The sequence below is a fragment of the Lagenorhynchus albirostris genome, chromosome 12 (genome assembly GCF_949774975.1).
Source record: "Lagenorhynchus albirostris chromosome 12, mLagAlb1.1, whole genome shotgun sequence".
Classification (NCBI taxonomy): Eukaryota; Metazoa; Chordata; class Mammalia; order Artiodactyla; family Delphinidae; genus Lagenorhynchus; species Lagenorhynchus albirostris.
The window spans coordinates 9590521-9612304 of NC_083106.1; the positions used below are offsets into that span (position 1 = coordinate 9590521).

The 21784-nt window shown below is 44.2% G+C and overlaps 1 protein-coding gene across 4 annotated transcripts in view; it reads right to left on the reverse strand.

Annotated features, from left to right (window-relative positions):
• ZDHHC14 (zinc finger DHHC-type palmitoyltransferase 14) overlaps positions 1-21784 on the reverse strand; it is a 272373-nt gene that overhangs the window by 104745 nt on the left and 145844 nt on the right. The gene's annotated exons all lie outside the window — the stretch shown is intronic.

The following is a 21784-nucleotide window of genomic DNA, read 5'->3' on the forward strand; positions in this document are numbered from 1 at the left end:
AAGGCATTTGAGCTACCAACGGATGAACACGGCGCATCTCGATTCTACGAAACCCCTTCACTGTCCTGCAGTGAATGAACTGACACGCAGCAGGGGCTGTGATGAGTCAGGGAGAGATGCCCTTGGGACAGACTGACATCTATGCCAGCTGGCTCCAGGGATCCAGGAACCAGGTTTAAGCACCACCCTGGTCCACTGTCATTGCTCCCTGACTCTGCAGAGGTGGTGAGAGGCAGAGTGAAAAGTAGCTTGGTGCCTGGAGCTGGGTGAAGGATGGCCCTGCAATGACTATGGTCAGTGTATTGTCATCACATTCAGTAACCTCATGGGCTTTGAGGAACACCACACAGAATCATGGAATTGTCACATCCAGAGTGGAAAGCACCTCCCAGATGGTCTGCCTCACCAGGGAATACTCTTCCAGATGCTCAAGACCACACAAAGAGAGGGAGCTGGAGAAGAAAGGGTTGGAAAGCTTTGCTCAAGAGGTGAGCCAGGGGGCTCATTCCTGGGGTGTTGGGGACAGCACCCCACTCCTGTGCAGTACTTGCAGGGAGGTGGCAAGGTCTCTGATGGGATGGCAAGGGGATGCTGGCAAGCATCCAGGCCTCGGGGACCACAGGCCATGGTCCCCTTTGCTGAGACCAACATCAGGCAAGTTAGAGCATCTAGTTTTCCAGCGGCTGGTGACTCAGGTCTATGTGGAGTGGTTACTGTGAACTAAAGACCAAGGGCCTGTCCTGAATCCCCTGCTCTGCAGAAACCAGAGACTTTCCAGCCACTTTAAGAAGATGGAAGAGCAACCCCAAACATGACTAGGTAAGACTGCCCACCAGACAAGTGGACTGCGGTCTCCAAGAGAATCACCTGATTTAGAGACACAAAATATGTGACATTTCTAACTTGTCTCATCTTGCCCACACCAGCTCCCCTGCAGAAACAGAACAGAATGAACGACAGAAAGTATCAGATCACACTTGGGCTGGATTGCCTGTTGTGACTTCTCTTCGCAGGATTCATGGGAAACCATAAAAAACTATTAGTTGTCTGTCCTGCATCAACGTCCCCGCCCAAACTCCCAGGCACTTAGAGCCTTTTTGAACATCGTCAGAGATTCTCATAGAAAAGTGAATTCGGCAATGAGGACAGGAAGATATACAGAGATTGCTGTGGAAAAAAGGAATACAAGAGTGTCTAAGCTGAAGAAATACCCTTTGTGAAAGCATTCACTTTAACTATGGAAAGGACTTCTTTAATCCAATGGATTTTGTTGCGTAAAAAAGAGTCACTGCTTTTCCTAGAGTGTTTTCAGACAAACACTAACATAACTAAACTGTTCAGTGGGTTTCCAGTTTTCTTAAAAATTTGATTTTATAATTTTAGGTACTGAAAAGCTTCAAATGAAACGCTTTCCTGCAACAGAGATCCACTAGTTCTGAAAATTAGAAAGAAAACATTTAAAAGATGGTGCTGCTTGGGGTGCCTCCTGTTTTCGTTTTTGCTTTGCCTTTGGGAGCCCTTCTTTTATTGGGAAATAAATACAGAGTCAAACAGGTGGGCCAGCCCTATAGCCTAACACAGAACTTGCATTTCAACTTGACACATGTAGAGAATAAAAGTCTTGTCAGGAAATGACCATCTTCCCTTTAAAGATTCAGTATAAAGTGACAATCAAAATCCCATTTAATACTGCCCTGAAATGTTCACATGGCTGCATCCCAGCTCTAGGGTACAGTGCAGTGCCAGGGGCTACAAAAACAGATACCTTTCCAAGGCGTGTCTATTACGTTAAATGGAGCATGTTTGGACTGTGACGTGGAGCTTTTATGAAGAGCTGGAGATAAATATCAGTTGCTGCAAGTCTATTGATTAAATCTCTGACTGTGATATCAATCAAGTTAATATCAAGGAACTCAAACTCCAAAGAACATTAGAAAGTATTTGTGTCATAAAATATGACTGACATTATCTTTGTTACTCTTATTGTCATATAAAAAGCAACCTGAAGTTGTATGAAGCCTTGAAAATGTGCTAGGGTACCACAATCAGAAATAAACACAGTCCATATTAAAGGCACAAAATTGACCCTGATACTAATAAACTTCAATTTATATAGATTAGCCTTAAAATTTTGTTTTAGTCCAAAAGAATCTACTCTAGGTGGGCCTCTTTTTTTTTTTTTTTTAACAAAATGGTTAGGAAAATGATCAATTGTGTAGAGGAGAATTTTTCCAGAACTGAAATTCATAATTCAACAGAAGAATGCCTGTTTGAACAAAGGCAGAGAATACAACAGGCCAACTGTTTCCTCTTTCTCGTTATTAATGAGTTTCAATAAGAAACAACTGGAACAGTTGTTAGGCAGCTGCACCCAGGTCACAGCTGGACAATATTACCTGGAGGGACCAGCCAGTAGGATGTGATCCACCTTGGGTGTTTAGGGGTGGAATTTATTTAGCTCCATTTGGCTTCTCCAGAGATGGATTCTTCAGTGCTGTTGGAACCCTCCTGTGGAGTTGATTTAGTAGATCTTAGGTTATGGTGTATTTGTTTTTCCCTTTTGGTTCTGAAATGTAACTTGGTTGACCTCAAGAGTTTGCCTGCTCACAGCAAGATGTCGTTAATGAGTAAGCCATGTCCTAAACGGTTTCTTGTTGTCCCAAGTGCACTGTATGTAAAGCTACCCACTGCTCCAGGCTGATGGCTCTGGAGGACTCCCACCGCTTCCACCCGCCTCTCCCCACCTCCCGCCGAGGATGTCTGCTGCCCTTGCCAATATCTGATATTCAGGATTAGAGATCAACGTCTTTAACTTTTCTGTCCCCTGGCACATTCTCATGGAGGAGACAAGACCCTGTGATTTAAGTTGTTTGCACTTGAGTGTCAATTCATTTATTCAGCCCTAGTCCGGGAAAGCAGGAAGACGAAGAATCTAGTTGATGGGTACATGTCTACCACCCTATGAAAAACTCAGATGGATCCTGACTTTTCTGGTCATGAGATGAAGGTAACAGAAAGTCCTTCAGTCACTTTAAGTGACAGACAGTCTCATTAACCATTTCAAAGTGTAACAATCCTAATTACCAGTGGAAATTTCTAGCTTGGTTTTGTGTTAAACCTCCTCCCCCTCCCCAGCTGGCCAAGTGCCGTTTCTGGCCCCTCTGTGGCTGGAGAAGAAAGGACATGGGGGTCGGAAGGGGGCCGGGGTTTGGAAGGCGCTGATTTGGAAGCTCTGTTACAAGGCGGCTTTGTGTTCTCTGGGTCTACCAGATGTTTAAACCTGTCCCGCTGGAGTCTGAGTCCTTCAGAAGCCCCCTGGAAGCCTAAGGGCGCTGCCCCGGGGGTACCCTTCTCCTCTCTCCCTCTTCTTGGGTAGAGAGGAGACAGCCTTCCTCCCGCCCTAAGGCCCATCCTTCCACTGCACTGTGGCCCCATTCCCCACCTCTCATGAACCTCAGGGGTACTGCCCTGAATTCCTCAGCTCCCTGCTTCTCGCCTGGGGGACAGCAGAACATCCATCTCAGCCCTCTGCTGCCCCACTTCAGGTTACCCCAAACACACCGACACATCTCTGTTCCAAAGCCTGCAATGACTCCCCTTCTCCTGCCAAATCAACTTCAAGCTCCTTCTCTGGCGTCCATACCCCATGGTGCCTAGTCTCCGGTCTCCCCTTCTCATGTCCTGCTCTACCCCCCTTTTCACACATACGGGGACAGCAACCCTGACCCCTGGCCTTCCCAGAAAGGCGCCTGCCACCCAGCCCTGGTGTCTGGAACACCCTCACCCCTAACTCAGCTTGTTAAAGCTGCCCCAACTTTCAAGTTCGCATAAGGACTTGGTGAAAAGATTTTCTGGGCTCCACCCCCGAGCTAAAGTGCTGGCTTCTTTTCCTAAAGCTCCGTAATATTTTTGTTTGCTTCTCTTGATGGTACTTGTGGCTGTTTGTGGACATGCCTCATGAAACTCACTGGACTGGAAGTCCTGGAGGGTGAGACTGGGCCCTGGTCAGCATGTGTCCTTCACAGCACCGGGCACAATGCCTCGCACAGGGTAGCTATTTGACAAGTACTTGTTGAGCAATTGAATGAAAGAGACCTATTCACTGAATTTTACAGTAACACAGAAAAGAGCAGGAAAGTCAAATCAGCCATATTCTCAACATTGACAATGTACCCTGAGTCTAGAACTTGCTCCTCTAACTTCTAAGATTGCTGGGTCTTGTAACGTCCTTCAAACAGGTGCTAAGGATCTGCCCCGTTCAGGATGCTTCCGCCACCGAGAAAAGGTGGGGTTGCACACACTGAGTTTAATCTGTGCCACACACGCTAAAGTTCTAGCAGATGACGCACCGTGTGTTGGTACAACTTTGCGCAATACTAGGTGCTCTGTGACAGTCACCCATCCTACCAGCCTCTGTATTTCAAAGGACAATGTTGAGTTGCTCACTGAAGTCTTGGACATCGCTCTCTATAAAAGCAGCAGAATTCAGGCCCCCAGGCAAACGATAAGATCAGTGCTGCACAGACACATTCAAACCGCTGCTCAGAAAAAGCCAAGAGCGTCTGCAGTCCCGCTGGTAAAGACAAAGCAGACGCGGCCCACGACGGCGATAACGAGACCTCCGTAAGGAGGCGAGGCTGATGGGAAAATCTCAGCCAACCCCCAGCAACTGGCACGACGTAATAGCTGAAGCGCTGCAAGGGGCAAAGAAAACGCCTAGCCCGAGCTCAGACAACTTGAAAACGGCTCCTTCACGTTTCTGAGCAACTGCGGATGGGCGTTCCAATTCTGAGTGCCATCTGTGATGAGGAAGACTCCTTCCCCCGAGGGCCTGGATTTGATACAAGATGATGATGCAGCTGCCAAAGACATAAACCCCAAATGAAGTCCTCTTTCGGTCTGAAGAACTGTGACCTATAGACCGGCCAGGACCGAGCGGATAATAGGCTACCAGCACCTTAGTCTTCATAAAGCTCAATGGGAAAATGACAGGAGGAAAAAAAAGAATCTGAAAGCACGCATTTTCATAACATAAAAGAAATGAGCTAATTTAGCACCAGATGCAACAAATGCTATGGTGATGAAAGCCTGTACAGTAATGCCCTTCCTATCATACACATCAGTGAGGTGTTTGTCTTTATATATGATGATTAAATGCCTACTACTGACTGTCATCTCACTGTACATTAGAGGTAAAGAAAGGTCCTTCCGGGTAATAATTAGAAAATGTAGCATTGCCAAAAGATTAGAGGGAATTTTTTCAGTTCTAATAGTAATCTTCTCAAAACTTTAGGAAAAATAATTATTTGTATTTTGCTGTTTATACATGAAGGGTGGAACCATTTTCTGGGTGCTATATTATCTGAGACTATGCAATTAGTGTATTATGTCATTATTTATGACAAAATTATTTTACCATCAGATACTGACATTCCAGGATCAGCACTCTCATTAATTCTGTATTTCTATGTAGAAACTGGCTTGCAGGTTAGAATTTACTCTCAGTAGAATTGATTCCCTGGATGAAAGTCCTGGGGCTAAACTAATATCTTAAACATTTCAAATAGGAAATCTGGATTTCATTATTGGGTAGCTAAGTCTCTCTTTTTCTCTACAGGACATTCTTTGGGAGAAGATTAACTTGACTTGAAAACCAAACCAAAACAAAACAACATTAAGAAGATGTAGCAGAGACATTAAGACCAAGTGCCCTTTAGAACAAAAAGTAGAGAATCTGTTGCCATTGATAACAGATGTGTAATCTACCTGCCCACAGGCCATGACTGACCCTTTGAAATGTAGGAAGGTGAGCAGAAAGACATAGCAAACATGTATTAGTAATAATATTACATAACAACAACAACAAAAGTAGAGAATCTTTTCCCATAGCAAAACAATTTGAGTCATCTTTTCATATTTTGCCTGCAAATGGATATGCACAGAAAAAAACATCCCGTAAATTGTAGCTCATGACCTCTGGCTACAACATGACCTATGTTTGACATCTTTGTTCTGTCCTGTATATATGAAAGCATAAAGATGAGAATAACTATTCTTTATACATAGAAATGAGGCAATTAAAGTTGATAGAGGGGGCACGGCCTTGCTTTATCGATGCCACGCTCCACCGAAGGAGGTTTCTATATTTCAGAAATCACAAAGTTCGGCTATTATTTTAAACGTCAGAGTCTTGATTGCAATGCATTTCAATAATAAACAGTTAAGGCAAATGATCATAAAATGAAATAATCTGAGCCAATGATTCACACGTCTGAAATGATAACAGAGTAGCACTGTGAGAGTAGTAATAAAAATGATCTGTTTCCTTTTCATCTGAGTCACTGTAAAATGAATGTATTCTTCATTTATAGGCAGGAACATAAACACCATTACTTTTATGATTTGTTCCTTAATCACATATTTAGAAATAAATGTACCACTACAGGGCAAAGAGCAGCACAATACTTGGAGACAAATAGAGAAAAAAGTGGACTCGGAAATAACATCCACTCACAACCGTGGAACGGGAAAACCAGACGATTTCATAGAGCGCTACCCCCGCCAGACACCCCGCAGCAGCGCCCAGCGCTTGAAAAGCCCCTTCTTAGCAATCGCACGGAGTGATGAATCTACCAATGTAGAAGGAGGGAGTTTAAATAAATGGACACGGGGACCAAAGGGGAAGAATATAACAAAAGGACACTGGAAGGAAAAGCTCAAACCCAGAGAGAAAGGACGGGGAGAGTAGAACTCCATGTAGGAATGTGTGGACCATGAAGAGGACTCACGGTGTCATCAGAGGCTCCACAGTTCGTCTTTTCACCAGGCTACGGCTACTTTCTCATCGAGAGCAGTAGCTTTCGGGCTTACAAAGGGGAGAAGGCTGGTGAAGCTCTCCCTGCCCAGGAAAGGACAGTAGCTAAGGGCTCCGCTTTCTCCCTGCAGGCCTCCTGGCTAGATGTGGTTACAGCAGGGATGTCTGCACACAGCACAGTCTCGCCTGAAGCCTGTGGAGCTCCTATGTGACAAAATCAGTGTCATTATTCTTAATTCAGGGCCTCCCAGACCACCCAGACAGGTCCAGCTATAGACACAGAACCTGGGAAGCTATAGTTTAAAAACACAGGCTTCAAATCACAGTGTGTAAACAGTTTCATTTCCCCATCTACTATTGAGAATGTGCAAGGGTTTGTTAGGGAAAATTCTGGTGTTTCAAACTTTTTTGGCAAAGTGATTTTGAGTTTGACTTAAAATTCCAGAAGGTCCCATGGTAAAGCAATTATACTCCAGTAAAGATGTTAAAATAAAATAAAATAAAATAAAATAAAATAAAATAAAATAAAATTCCAGGAGGCCAAAGGCTTCTGGCTAGTGTGTGGATCACGGGGAGGAAAGCCAGCATTTCTCTGCCCCCAAACTGGCTCTTTAATGACCTAATGGGATTACGTAGGCATGGCAACCATACAGCCACTATCCCTGTACGTCCATGGATGTACACAGCATACATCCATGGCAACCATACAAACAATAACTCACATGATTGTGTCATTTTCAGGAGTACGGCTGCCGAACTAATTGGCCATAGTAACTCCATCACCTTGCTTTTAGTGCATCCTGGACCCATAAGAAATTAGCAGGGCGGAACTTCCGAGAAGATGGCGGAAGAGTAAGACGCGGAGATCACCTTCCTCCTCACAGATACACCAGAAATACATCTACACGTGGAACACCTCCTACAGAACACCTACTGAACGCTGGCAGAAGACCTCAGACCTCCCAAAAGGCAAGAAACCCATCACGTACCTGCGTAGGGCAAAACAAAAAAGAATAAACAGGGACAAAAGGATAGGGATGGGATCTGCACTAGTGGGAGGGAGCCGGGAAGGAGGAAAGGTTTCCACACACTAGGAAGCCCCTTCGCGGGCGGAGACTGCGGGTGGCGGAAGGTAAAAGCTTCGGAGCCGCGGAGGAGAGCACAGCAACAGGGGTGCGGAGGGCAAAGCGGGGAGATTCCCGCACAGAGGATCAGGGCCGACCGGCACTCACCAGCCCGAGAGGCTTGTCTGCTGACCCGCCGGGGCGGGCGGGGCTGCGAGCTGAGGCTCGGGCTTCGGTCGGAGCGCCGGGAGAGGACGGGGGGTTGGCGGCGTGAATACAGCCTGCAGGGGCTTGGTGCGCCACGGCTGGCCGGGAGGGAGTCCGGAGAAAAGTCTGGAGCTGCCGAAGAGGCAAGAGACTTTTTCTTCCCTCTTTGTTTCCTGGTGCGCTAGGAGAGGGGATTAAGAGCGCTGCTTAAAGGAGCTCCAGAGACGGGCGCGAGCCGCGGCTAAAAGCGCGGATCCCAGAGACGGGCATGAGACGCTAAGGCTGCTGCTGCCGCCACCAAGAAGCCTGTGTGCGAGCACAGGTCACTCTCCACACCTGCCCTGCCGGGAGCCTGTGCAGCCCGCCACTGCCAGGGTCCCGGGATCCAGGGACAACTTTCCTGAGAGAACGCACGGCGCGCCTCAGGCTGGTGCAACGTCACGCAGGCCTCTGCCGCCGCAGGCCCGCCCCGCACGCCGTGCCCCTCCCTCCCCCGGGCCTGAGTGAGCCAGAGCCCCCGAATCAGCGGCTCCTTTAACCCCGTCCTGTCTGAGCGAAGAACAGACGCCCTCCGGCGACCTACACGCAGGGGCGGGGCCCAATCCAAAGCTGAGCCCTGGGAGCTGTGAGAACAAATAAGAGAAAGGGAAATCTCTCCCAGCAGCCGCAGGAGCAGCGGATTAAAGCTCCACAATCAACTTGATGTACCCTGCATCTGTGGAATACAGGAATAGACAACGAATCATCCCAAATTGAGGAGGTGGGCTTCGAGAGCAAGATCTATGATTTTTTTCCCCTTTTCCTCTTTTTGTGAGTGTGTATGTGGATGCTTCTGTGTGAGATTTTGTCTGTATAGCTTTGCTTCCACCATTTGTCCTAGGGTTCTATCCGTCCGTTTTTTTGTTTTTTTCTCTTAATAATTATTTTTTATTTCAATAACTTTATTATATTTTATCTTACTTTATTTTATTTTACTTTATCTTCTTTCTTTTCTTCCTTCCTTCCCTCCTTCCTTCCCTCCTTCCTCCCTCCCTCCCTCCTTTTTCTTTCTACTTCTACTAATTCTTTCTTTCTACTTTTTCTCCCTTTTCTTCTGAGCCATGTGGATGAAAGGCTCTTGGTGCTGCACCCAGGAGTCAGTGCTGTGCCTCTGAGGTGGGAGAGCCAACTTCAGGACACTGGTCCACAAGAGACCTCCCAGCTCCACATAATATCAAACGGCGAAAATCTCCCAGAGATCTCCATCTCAACACCAGCCCCCAGCTTCACTCAACGACCAGCAAGCTACAGTGCTGGACATCCTATGCCAAACAACTAGCAAGACAGGAACACAACCCCACCCATTAGGAGAGAGGCTGCCCAAAATCATAGTAAGTCCACAGACACCCCAAAACACACCACCAGACGTGGACCTGCCCACCAGAAAGACAAGACCCAGCCTCATCCACCAGAACACAGGCACTAGTCCCCTCCACCAGGAAGCCTACACAACCCACTGAACCAACTTTAGCCACTGGGGACAGACACCAAAACCAACGGAAACTACGAACCTGCAGCCTGCGAAAAGGAGACCCCAAACACAGTAAGATAAGCAAAATGAGAAGACAGAAAAACACACAGCAGATGAAGGAGCAAGATAAAAACCCACCAGACCTAACAAATGAAGAGGAAATAGGCAGTCTACCTGAAAAAGAATTCAGAATAATGATAGTAAAGATGATCCAAAATCTTGGAAATAGAATAGACAAAATGCAAGAAACATTTAACAAGGACCTAGAAGAACTAAAGATGAAACAAACAATGATGAACAACACAATAAATGAAATTAAAAATACTCTAGATGGGATCAATAGCAGAATAACTGAGGCAGAAGAACGGATAAGTGACCTGGAAGATAAAATAGTGGAAATAACTACTGCAGAGCAGAACAAAGAAAAAAGAATGAAAAGAACTGAGGACAGTCTCAGAGACCTCTGGGACAACATTAAATGCACCAACATTCGAATTATAGGGGTTCCAGAAGAAGAAGAGAAAAAGGAAGGGACTGAGAAAATATTTGAAGAGATTATAGTTGAAAACTTCCCTAATATGGGAAAGGAAATAGTTAATCAAGTCCAGGAAGCACAGAGAGTCCCATACAGGATAAATCCAAGGAGAAATACGCCAAGACACATATTAATCAAACTGTCAAAAATTAAATACAAAGAAAACGTATTAAAAGCAGCAAGGGAAAAACAACAAATAACACACAAGGGAATCCCCAAAAGGTTAACAGCTGATCTTTCAGCAGAAACTCTGCAAGCCAGAAGGGACTGGCAGGAATATTGAAAGTGTTGAAGGAGAAAAACCTGCAACCAAGATTACTCTACCCAGCAAAGATCTCATTCAGATTTGATGGAGAAATTAAAACCTTTACAGACAAGCAAAAGCTGAGAGAGTTCAGCACCACCAAACCAGCTCTACAACAACTGCTAAAGGAACTTCTCTAGGCAAGAAACACAAGAGAAGGAAAAGACCTACAATAACGAACCCAAATCAATTAAGAAAATGGGAACAGGAACATACATATCAATAATTACCTTAAATGTAAATGGACTAAATGCTCCCACCAAAAGACACAGATTGGCTGAATGGATACAAAAACAAGACCCATATATTTGCTGTCTACAAGAGACCCACTTCAGACCTAGAGACACATACAGACTGAAAGTAAGGGGATGGAAAAAGATATTTCATGCAAATGGAAACCAAAAGAAAGCTGGAGTAGCAATTCTCATATCAGACAAAATAGACTTTAAAATAAAGACTATTACAAGAGACAAAGAAGGACACTACATAATGATCAAGGGATCGATCCAAGAAGAAGACATAACATTTGTAAATATTTATGCACCCAACACAGGAGCACCTCAATACATAAGGCAAATGCTAACAGCCATAAAAGGGGAAATCGACAGTAACACAATCATAGCACGGGACTTTAACACCCCACTTTCACCAATGGACAGATCATCCAAAATGAAAATAAATAAGGAAACACAAGCTTTAAATGATACATTAAACAAGATGGACTTAATTGATAGATAGGACATTCCACCCCAAAACAACAGAATACATGTTCTTCTCAAGTGCTCATGGAACATTCTCCAGGATAGATCATATCTTGGGTCACAAATCAAGCCTTGGTAAATTTAAGAAAACTGAAATCGTATCAAGTATCTTTTCTGACCACAACGCTACGAGACTAGATATCAATTACAGGGAAAAAAACTGTAAAAAATACAAACACATGGAGGCTAAACAATACACTACTTAATAACGAACTGATCACTGAAGAAATCAAAGAGGAAATAAAAAAATACCTAGAAACAAATGACAATGGAGACACAACAACCCAAAATCTATGGGATGCAGCAAAAGCAGTTCTAAGAGGGAAGTTTATAGCAATACAATCCTACCTTAAGAAACAGGAAACATCTCAAATAAACAACCTAACCCTGCACCTAAAGCAATTAGAGAAAGAAGAACCAAAAAAAAACCAAAGTTAGCAGAAGGAAAGACATCATAAAAATCAGATCAGAAATAAATGAAAAAGAAATGAAGGAAACGATAGCAAAGATCAATGACACTAAAAGCTGGTTCTTTGAGAAGATAAACAAAGTTGATAAACCATTAGCCAGACTCATCAAGAAAAAAAGGGAGAAGACTCAAATCAATAGGATTAGAAATGAAAAAGGAGAAGTAACAACTGACACTGCAGAAATACAAAAGATCAGGAGAGATTACTACAAGCAACTCTATGCCAATAAAATGGACAACCTGGAAGAAATGGACAAATTCTTAGAAAGGCACAACTGCCAAGACTGAATCAGGAAGAAATAGAAAATATGAACAGACCAATCACAAGCACTGAAATTGAAACTGATTAAAAATCTTCCAACAAACAAAAGCCCAGGACCAGATGCCTTCACAGGTGAATTCTATCAAACATTTAGAGAAGAGCTAACACCTATCCTTCTCAAACTCTTCCAACATATAGCAGAGGGAGGAACACTCCCAAACTCATTCTACGAGGCCACCATCACCCTGATACCAAAACCAGACTCACAAAGAAAGAAAACTACAGGCCAATATCACTGATGAACATAGATGCAAAAATCCTCAACAAAATACTAGCAAACAGAATCCAGCAGCACACTAAATGGATCATACACCATGATCAAGTGGGGTTTATTCCAGGAATGCAAGGATTCTTCAATATACGCAAATCAATCAACGTGATACACCGTATTAACAAATTGAAGGAGAAAAACCATATGATCATCTCAATAGATGCAGAGAAAGCTTTCAACAAAATTCAACACCCATTTATGATCAAAACTCTCCAGAAAGTGGGCATAGAGGGAACTTTCCTCAACATTATAAAGACCATATATGACAAACCCACAGCCAACATCGTCCTCAATGGTGAAAAACTGAAAGCATTTCCACTAAGATCAGGAACAAGACAAGGTTGCCCACTCTCACCACTCTTATTCAACATAGTTTTGGAAGTTTTAGCCACAGCAATCAGAGAAGAAAAGGAAATAAAAGGAATCCAAATTGGAAAAGAAGAAGTAAAGCTGTCACTATTTGCAGATGACATGATACTATACATAGAGAATCCTAAAGATGCTACCAGAAAACTACTAGAGCTAATCAATGAATTTGGTAAAGTAGCAGGATACAAAATTAATGCACAGAAATCTCTGGCATTCCTATACACTAATGAGGAAAAATCTGAAAGTGAAATCAAGAAAACAATCCCATTTACCACTGCAACAAAAAGAATAAAATACCTAGGAATAAACCTACCTAAGGAGACAAAAGACCTGTATGCAGAAAACTATAAGACACTGATGAAAGAAATTAAAGATGATACAAACAGATGGAGAGATATACCATGTTCTTGGATTGGAAGAATCAACATTGTGAAAATGACTCTACTACCCAAAGCAATCTACAGATTCAATGCAATCCCTATCAAACTGCCAATGGCATTTTTCACAGAAGTAGAACAAAAAATTTCACAATTTGTATGGAAGCACAAAAGACCCTGAATAGCCAAAGCAATCTTGAGAACGAAAAATGGAGCTGGAGGAATCAGGCTCCCTGAATTCAGACTATACTACAAAGCTACAGTAGTCAAGACAGTATGGTACTGGCACAAAAACAGAAAGATAGATCAATGGAACAGGATAGAAAGCCCAGAGATAAACCCACGCACATATGGTCACCTTATCTTTGATAAAAGAGGCAGGAATATAGAGTGGAGAAAGGACAGCCTCTTCAATAAGTGGTGCTGGGAAAACTGGACAGGTACATGTAAAAGTATGAGATTAGATCACTCCCTAACACCATACACAAAAATAAGCTCAAAATGGATTAAAGACCTAAATGTAAGGCCAGAAACTATCAAACTCTTAGAGGAAAACATAGGCAGGACACTCTATGACATAAATCACAGCAAGATCCTTTTTGACCCACCTGCTAGAGAAATGGAAATAAAAACAAAAATAAACAAATGGGACCTAATGAAACTTCAAAGCTTTTGCACAGCAAAGGAAACCATAAAGAAGACCAAAAGACAACCATCAGAATGGGAGAAAATATTTGCAGATGAAGCAACTGACAAAGGATTAATCTCCAAAATTTATAAGCAGCTCATGCAGCTAATAACAAAAAAACAAACAACCCAATCCAAAAATGGGCAGAAGACCTAAATAGACATTTCTCCAAAGAAGATATACAGACTGCCAACAAACACATGAAAGAATGCTCAACTTCATTAATCATTAGAGAAATGCAAATCAAAACTACAATGAGATATCATCTCACACCAGTCAGAATGGCCATCATTAAAAAATATAGAAACAATAAATGCTGGAGAGGGTGTGGAGAAAAGGGAACCCTCTTGCACTGTTGGTGGGAATGTAAATTGATACAGCCACTGTGGAGAACAGTACGGAGGTTCCTTAAAAAAGTACAAATAGAACTACCATATGACCCAGCAATCCCACTACTGGGCATATACCCTGAGAAAACCATAATTCAAAAAGAGTCATGTACCAAAATGTTCACTGCAGCTCTATTTACAATAGCCCGGAGATGGAAACAACCTAAGTGTCCATCATCAGATGAATGGATAAAGAAGATGTGGCACATATATACAATGGAATATTACTCATCCATAAAAAGAAACGAAATTGAGCTATTTGTAATGAGGTGGATAGACCTAGAGTCTGTCATACAGAGTGAAGTAAGTCAGAAAGAGAGAGACAAATACCGTATGCTAACACATATATATGGAATTTAAGAAAAAAAATGTCATGAAGAACCTAGGGGTAAGACAGGAATAAAGACACAGACCTACTGGAGAATGGACTTGAGGACACAGGGAGGGGGAAGGGTAAGCTGTGACAAAGCGAGAGAGAGGCATGGACATATATACACTACCAAACGTAAGGTAGATAGCTAGTGGGAAGCAGCCGCATAGCACAGGGAGATCAGCTCCGTGCTTTGTGACTGCCTGGAGGGGTGGGATAGGGAGGGTGGGAGGGAGGGAGACGCAAGAGGGAAGAGATATGGGAACATATGTATATATATAACTGATTCATTTTGTTGTAAAGCAGAAACTAACACACCATTGTAAAGCAATTATACTCCAGTAAAGATGTTAAAATAAAATAAAATAAAATTCCAGGAGGCCAAAGACTTCTGGCTAGTGTGTGGATCACGGGGAGGAAAGCCAGCATTTCTCTGCCCCCAAACTGGCTCTTTAATGACCTAATGGGATTACGTAGGCATGGCAACCATACATCCACTATCCCTGTACGTCCATGGATGTACATGCCATACATCAATGGCAACCATGCAAACCATAACTCACATGATTGTTTGTGTCATTTTCGGGAGTACGGCTGCCGAACTAATTGGCCATAGTAACTCCATCACCTTGCTTTTAGTGCATCCTGGACCCATAAGAAATTAGCAGGGCAGGAGAGGTCCCTGCGGAAAGTTCCCTGCCTCGCGGCATGCTAGGAGTGTGTGCTGGGCGAGGCCTCTATACAGAAGGGCCAGAGGAGAAAGCCGGGATTTGCTCCAGCCGTCAACAGAATTCCAAGGTATAGTTACTTCTGACCCCATTTTACACCTGAAAGAGTGTCCACTCTCCTTCCATTTTTGACAACTCTGTACAGGAAAGTCTCAGCGGGACCTCAGCTCTATTCATAATTCCTGATTTCATCAAATCTAAGGTAGCCCAACTTGAAGATGTACCATTAAGGAAGAGTGTACCAAATAAGACAACATTCTCTAATCACTGGGAATCTTTATTTTATACTTATCGAAAGAATTATGTTAGATTGATTTAGACACCAATTTTAAAATCATACACCGATGGTGCACATATATTTTTTTAAATGTGAATGAAATAAATTGGTCAAAGGATCCCTAAAACACCTTCATCGTTTTCTGAATTGCTCTTTGACTCAGCACGCGTCATGGTCTGAGGTTTGTGGCACAGCACCACTCTGATGGATCCAGAGCCATAGCTTCCTGACTCCCCTCCTTGCCTCCAGTCCTGCCCCACAGCCCATCCCATCTCTCATCTTCTACTCCACCCTCTCACCCATTCGTCCCTCCTCACGTTTCTCTGTGGCTCTTGGAACGTTCCAGGTAGCCTCTGCTCAGGGTTTCCGTCTGTGCTGTGCCCTCTGCCTAGAATGCGGTTCCTGAAAAGCCATAGAGCTCCCCCACCTCCTGCAAGTCTCCGCTCCAATATCACTTTCCCTGCAGAGCCTTCTCTGACCTCGTTTTGTAAAATCACAGCCCTCCTCACCAGCACTCCCTGCCCCCTGGGTCCCCTTCTGGGCTTTCCTTTTCCTCCCATCACTTACCCCACCTGGCAGAATGTATACACACTCACCTTCATACTGTCTGACTCTCCCACTAGAAAACAAAACAAACCCTCCAAGCAATGAGGAATTCTGTCCACTTGGTTCGAAGATGTAACCCTGGTGCCTGGAATTGGGGCCGGCACATAGTGGCCTTTGATAAATATCTGCTGAACGAACTGAAAACACAGGATACAAAGTAGACTCGGGATGATCCCATGTTTGTTTCAAGCACACATTTATGTTCATAACTGGAAGAACATGCCCTAAAGTATTACCTCATTTTCCATGGTGAAAGGTGTGAGGGTGATTTTGTGCATATGTGCTTTGTGATAGTTTCCAAACTTCTTAATCAAATGTGGCTTATTTTTGCAGTGGAAAAATAGTATTAAAAATAAGTGCATAAATATTCATTAAACTGAAAAAAGTGGGTATTGCCAAAATATTAAAATCTCTCTGTGCTTTTCAAAAATCAGCTATCAATAAAAAAGATGCTGGACAATAATTCATGCTCTGGGTTAGATCAAAACCTCAGAAGGCTAAAGCCCTTGATTTCTGAAGGTTGCCCCCATCAGATGGGTGTGTTTTGAGGTAGGGGGTATCATACATTCAAGGATACAAAACTCAAGTTACCTCTCATCTCAACTTGAGTCTATACACAATTTCTTACAGGGATGTGACTGGAGAAGTTCTTCTGCCATCATTGTGGATTTCTACCTTAAACTGGACATTTATAGATTAAAGGCAGAGAAAGCTATACCCTGTTGTCCCTATGTCACAGTGAAAAACAAAAAACAACCCCAAAGAGCCAGACACAGGCTCCCAGCAATGCTTCTGGAGATCCAGAGCCTCAGACTCACTGAAGTTTCCCTTTTCCTTTCCTTGGGTCGGGGGTGAGTCCAAGTGTAGCAGGAAGGGGAAGGGGATCTTTAGGAATGAGAAGGGATGAAAAGCTACACAATTTCAACCCCTAAACACTGGCAATGTTCTTGAGTTGAACCCGAAGGCTAGATATCTCAGTTACAAGCATAGCGGGGGAACGGATTATTCAACCCAGAGACGTTCTCAACTAAATACAAATTAGTTTGATCATTATGTGTTTGAGAAAACCTTTATGGGATGAAGATGCCCTGTCCTGTTTTAGACTGCTCCGTGAACATCAGTGAGCCTTCTCCTGTCCTGAGACCCTCGGGGCATCAGGCTCTGTGCTGGGATGCAGCCCAGGGACACCTCGGGTGTGGTGCTGGCTGGTACCACTCAGCGTATAATTGTTGTTTGTGCGGCCTGTTTCCTCCTCCCTCCTGCTAGCTGTTATTCCCCGTGCTCCAGCTCTCAGCAGCTCCCCCCACCCCTCACCCAGGGCTTCGGTCGCCCTCCCAAGTTTGGTAAAGCAGTGAACAAGGTTTTACACATTACTGAGGTCTCTGCCATGCAGCGTGCCCCAGCCCTAACCATCACACTGGGCCATGTCCTCTCCTGCCAGTGTCCAGAAGTTACTGTGAAAAGTGGTCTTGGGTATTATGAAGAAGCATGAACTCAGAACATTTTGGTCTTTGGGTGAGTTTTGGAAAGTTTCTACAAAGATAGAGAGCAAGTACAGTGGATACTGTGGATACCCCATGTCCCTGAGCATCTCTCATTCCTGCACTCAATCGCTCCACACACTTTTCTTGAGGACCTACCACACGCCAACACACGGGACCAAATGCTTGGGACGGACACAAGATGAAGACAAGATCTTTGCTCTCAAGCTACTCAGAGTCCAGTAGGAGAGACAGACCCCAGATCAGTGAACTACAAACAAAACAGCACGTTAGGTGACACAGATAAAGACAGTGTACTGAGGGAAGAGTGAAGGGGATCAGCTCAGTGGGCCGGGATGGAATCAGAGAAGGTTTTCTGGATGGGGTGTTGATGGCTAAGCTGGAGTTAGACCAACAAAGAGGACGGGCATCAGCAAGGACATGGAGCCCCAAAACCCTTCACTGTATTTACTGTTTCCAGACCTTCCATGCTTGCCCAACAAGGGGTAAGATGAAGCCTACCTGGACTGGACCCCACCGCAGGGGCAATTCAGCAGGAGGGGTCTTTGCAGGTTGTTTAGTCACTGCTGTATCCCCAGCCCCCAGACACTTCCTACGGCAGAGTAGGCCCTCTGCAAACATTTGCTGAGTTGAATTTGATACAATCATCAGAGCAGACCTGAGAGACCTGGGTCCATGCTCTGGGTGGTGAACTGCAAGGTGATTTGTAGCAAAGATGGTCGTGCAGTTGAAAAAATTAAAGAAAGCATATATGGAGATGAGCAGACACTCATTTCCGTGCATTCCCCACTCCTGCCGACAGTTCCCTCCTGCTCTGCTAAAGCTCTCCGCACCCAAGTGTCATGGTTTATTTACCCCCATCCCTGGAAGGGAAAGAGGGGGCACCTTCTTCCTTTTGCAAAGGAAGAAGAATTACTAAGTAAGTTTTCCTTTATAATATTTCCCTAAGACTGCAGAGGAATTGAAGAGTGGTTTTTAACATACCATCCTCACAAGCCTCTTAGAAGCAGATAACAGGATAAATACAGGTTAGAAAGAGCCAATCATTTAGACAGAGATGCATGTGAGTTTGGATGGTTAAGCTATTTCACTCATAAGCTCATAAAACAATCCCTTTTCCAATAGCAGACAAACCATAATGTGAAACATAGTACACGATACTTATATAAAATGGAAATACGGTACTTTTGACTAGAGAAGAAAAGTGCTACGTATGCAATTAAAAAAAAAAGTTTTTCCCTAAAGGAGAGAAATGAACACAAAGTAAGGTGAAGAGATTAACAAGCCCATGAACATTCTGACACCAAGGTGGAGGCCAGTGGGTCGAGACAGCTTCAGGAGCACACATTTGGTAGGAAAGTGAACAACATGAGATTCACTAGGAGTTGTGGGCTACTGGGTTGCGGCTGGGGGCTGCAGATTTATTCTTACCCTTGTCTAAAGGGGCAGATGACTCACTAACAGATGATTCCTGATTCCCCACCAAAACGCTGCCCATGGAATGGAATATTTTCCTTTGTCAAGAAAGTGCCTTTGCACTAAAAAATGCATTTCTCTTGCCCAATGGTGGGGAGGACTCCTACCATGTAATTATCCAGCCCATTAGAAGGCAAGGTCAGAACAGACAGACACAGAGGGAAGGTCCACCCTTGCCAGACACACAGATGTGGTCACACGGTTTCTAAAGTAACAGGCAGCTGGGCAGGGAGACTGCAGGGAAAGGATGAACATTTCCCGTTTTTGATCGAGTACCTGTGATTTCAAGTAGTTTCACATATCGTATTTCATGTAGTCTTTGCAAAAAGTCTATGACCTTGGTATTTTTGAGACCATTTTACAGATGAAGAAACTAAGCCCTTAAGAGGCTCACTAAGTTGACTGAGGCCATCCAGCTAGTAAATTTCAGGACTGTGTGGCTGTCTTCTAATCCCACGCGCCACGGCACATAATCTCAATTACACCCCAGTGAGGTCTGCATTTCTGATTTGCACCCTCTACGTTTTCTTGGTAGAATACAGGTTTTAAAAAGATTCTACCCTTTTATAATGATCTCAGTTACCCTCATTATGTACAATTAAAATGCCTAGAAAACCTGAAATTTGATTTAGCTTGAAGGTGCCTCACCCAGTTTGGGGTGAATGAAGGCTCTGGAGTCATGGGCGATGGTACCTCTCAATGATGGACTGCCAGCAGATGGACAAGAAAGGAAACGATTCGTTGTCCTGCCAGAAAGACAGCTAAGCACAGGATCCTGACTGCCGTGAGCAGGGGCTGGAGCCCGTCCAAGGAACGGGGTGGGGCAGCTGTGAGGGGTGGAGAGCCATGGCCACTCATGTGTGGGACACAGGACACCTTTTAGTTTCTGCATCTCCAGGGACACACAGGATCTTACACCGTTCAGGACGCTCCCTGAGCTTCAGTGAAACTAATGAGGGAGTAACACCTGAGCGCTCCAAGGTCAAGAACGTTTCTTTTGGGCTCTGCTTCCCAATTCCAGTTGCTAAATAACCAGCTCCGTAGTTTCTATGTAGAACAGAGCTTGTATTCCCAGAGTCCCTGTTAACCAGGCTTTGACACTGAATGCTGAAGACTGCTCCTGTTATTTCAAAACACCCTTATGCCACACAAAGGTAGTACTGGTTAGTTCTGCTTCAACATTGTGGGGTGGGGGGCAGGGGGCGGGGGCATGGATTCTGATGGATATAACGCCAAAGCTAAGTTTTCATTTATGGAAAAAGAGAAGCTTCCTAAAACCGCCAAGTTATGCTCAAGAAGTAACTTGCTTCCTGTGAGAAGAGGGTAGGGTGCAGAAAGTCCAAAGCCCCCACTTCCAAAAAGCCAGTGTGGAACTTAACATACTGTGATATGTACTCCTGTCAAGCAGGTGAGATGAAGAACCTCAGAAAAATATAGGCGGCGGGTGCCAGGTAACACCTGGAAGTCTGAGTATTTTTACTGGATACTACTAAGTACAATGATACACTTTTTATGAAACTCTTTGAACTCACTGGGTAAAAACAAAAACACAAACAGAAAAATACCACATTGCTGTTGGCCAGTTAGTGCCTTAACCACCCTGCTCACCGAATTGCGCTTTTCCAACAATATTCTTCTGTGATTAAACTTTCATGTTGTCTCTTGTTTTCTTTTAAGCCGCACACTTCTGAGATAAAAATCTGTTCAGTTCATTTTAAAATATAACAGGTTCCTGAGGACTGCCCAGTGGCAAACATGACTATTAGTTAATTTTTAAAAAGAGGAGGTCAAAAGGCAGAATACCGTTCATGAGTTCTGCAGAAAATCGTGGAAACAACCTTAAGGGATCTATAGTGGAGCCACATCTGGGAAAACCATATCTTATGAGAGATTCCCCAGCAGGGATTCAGGCAAAGGAAATCATGCCTGGCTCTTCCGATGGAACTTTTGGAAGATGTTACTATCATGAAAGGTACAATAAATTAAGTGACGGTGGCCGCATTCCTTGAATTTTGCCCAGCAGGTGGCAAGGCTGGAGAATCAACCGGGAAGCCGGAGAGTGATACAGTGGAGAGGGGAGAAGATCAGAAGGCATCATCTCCCACGGGACTAACTCCTCATTCATCCGGGGCTTGTGCCACACATCGTCCAGCTGGTTTAAACAGTCAGTAGAATTAGCAGAGCCCCAAAGAGCTGTCAAGTTCTGAGGATGGTCTTTTAGATTTCCAGAGACACCGCCTGAGAGAGCTGTCACTTGGCTGCCAGAAAGCCATCACTTCATGCCTTAAGCCCCTGTGAGACTCAACGATGTCAGATAGCAGAGCCCACCAAGCAAAGCCCCGGAAAACAGGGCTCTAAACACTCCAGCTGTGCCTACGTGCTCAGGGGCAAAACCTCCCAGCTGTAATGCTATTCTGGCCATTTTCTTGAAGACTTTTTCAACCAGAAGTTTCCGTCAGTTTGGCTTTTGCCTCCTCTCCTTCCCTGAGTGGAATGTGTACGGCTGCACACGTGGAAGGATTTTAATGTTGTCTAAATACAACAGCAGGCTTTGCAAAGACACTTTTTTTTGAAGAGAAGCGCTCTTGAACAGGATGTCTGGGTTGCAACTAGGAAAACAGGGAAACTGAGCAAAGGAATATCGATAGTGGCTGTTCCACAAACGAGCTGAGAGCTCAGCCCCTCCTTCAGAGGAAGCAGGAGGAGCCGCTGGTCTGGGAGGAGGTGGGGACGCCCACGCAGCAG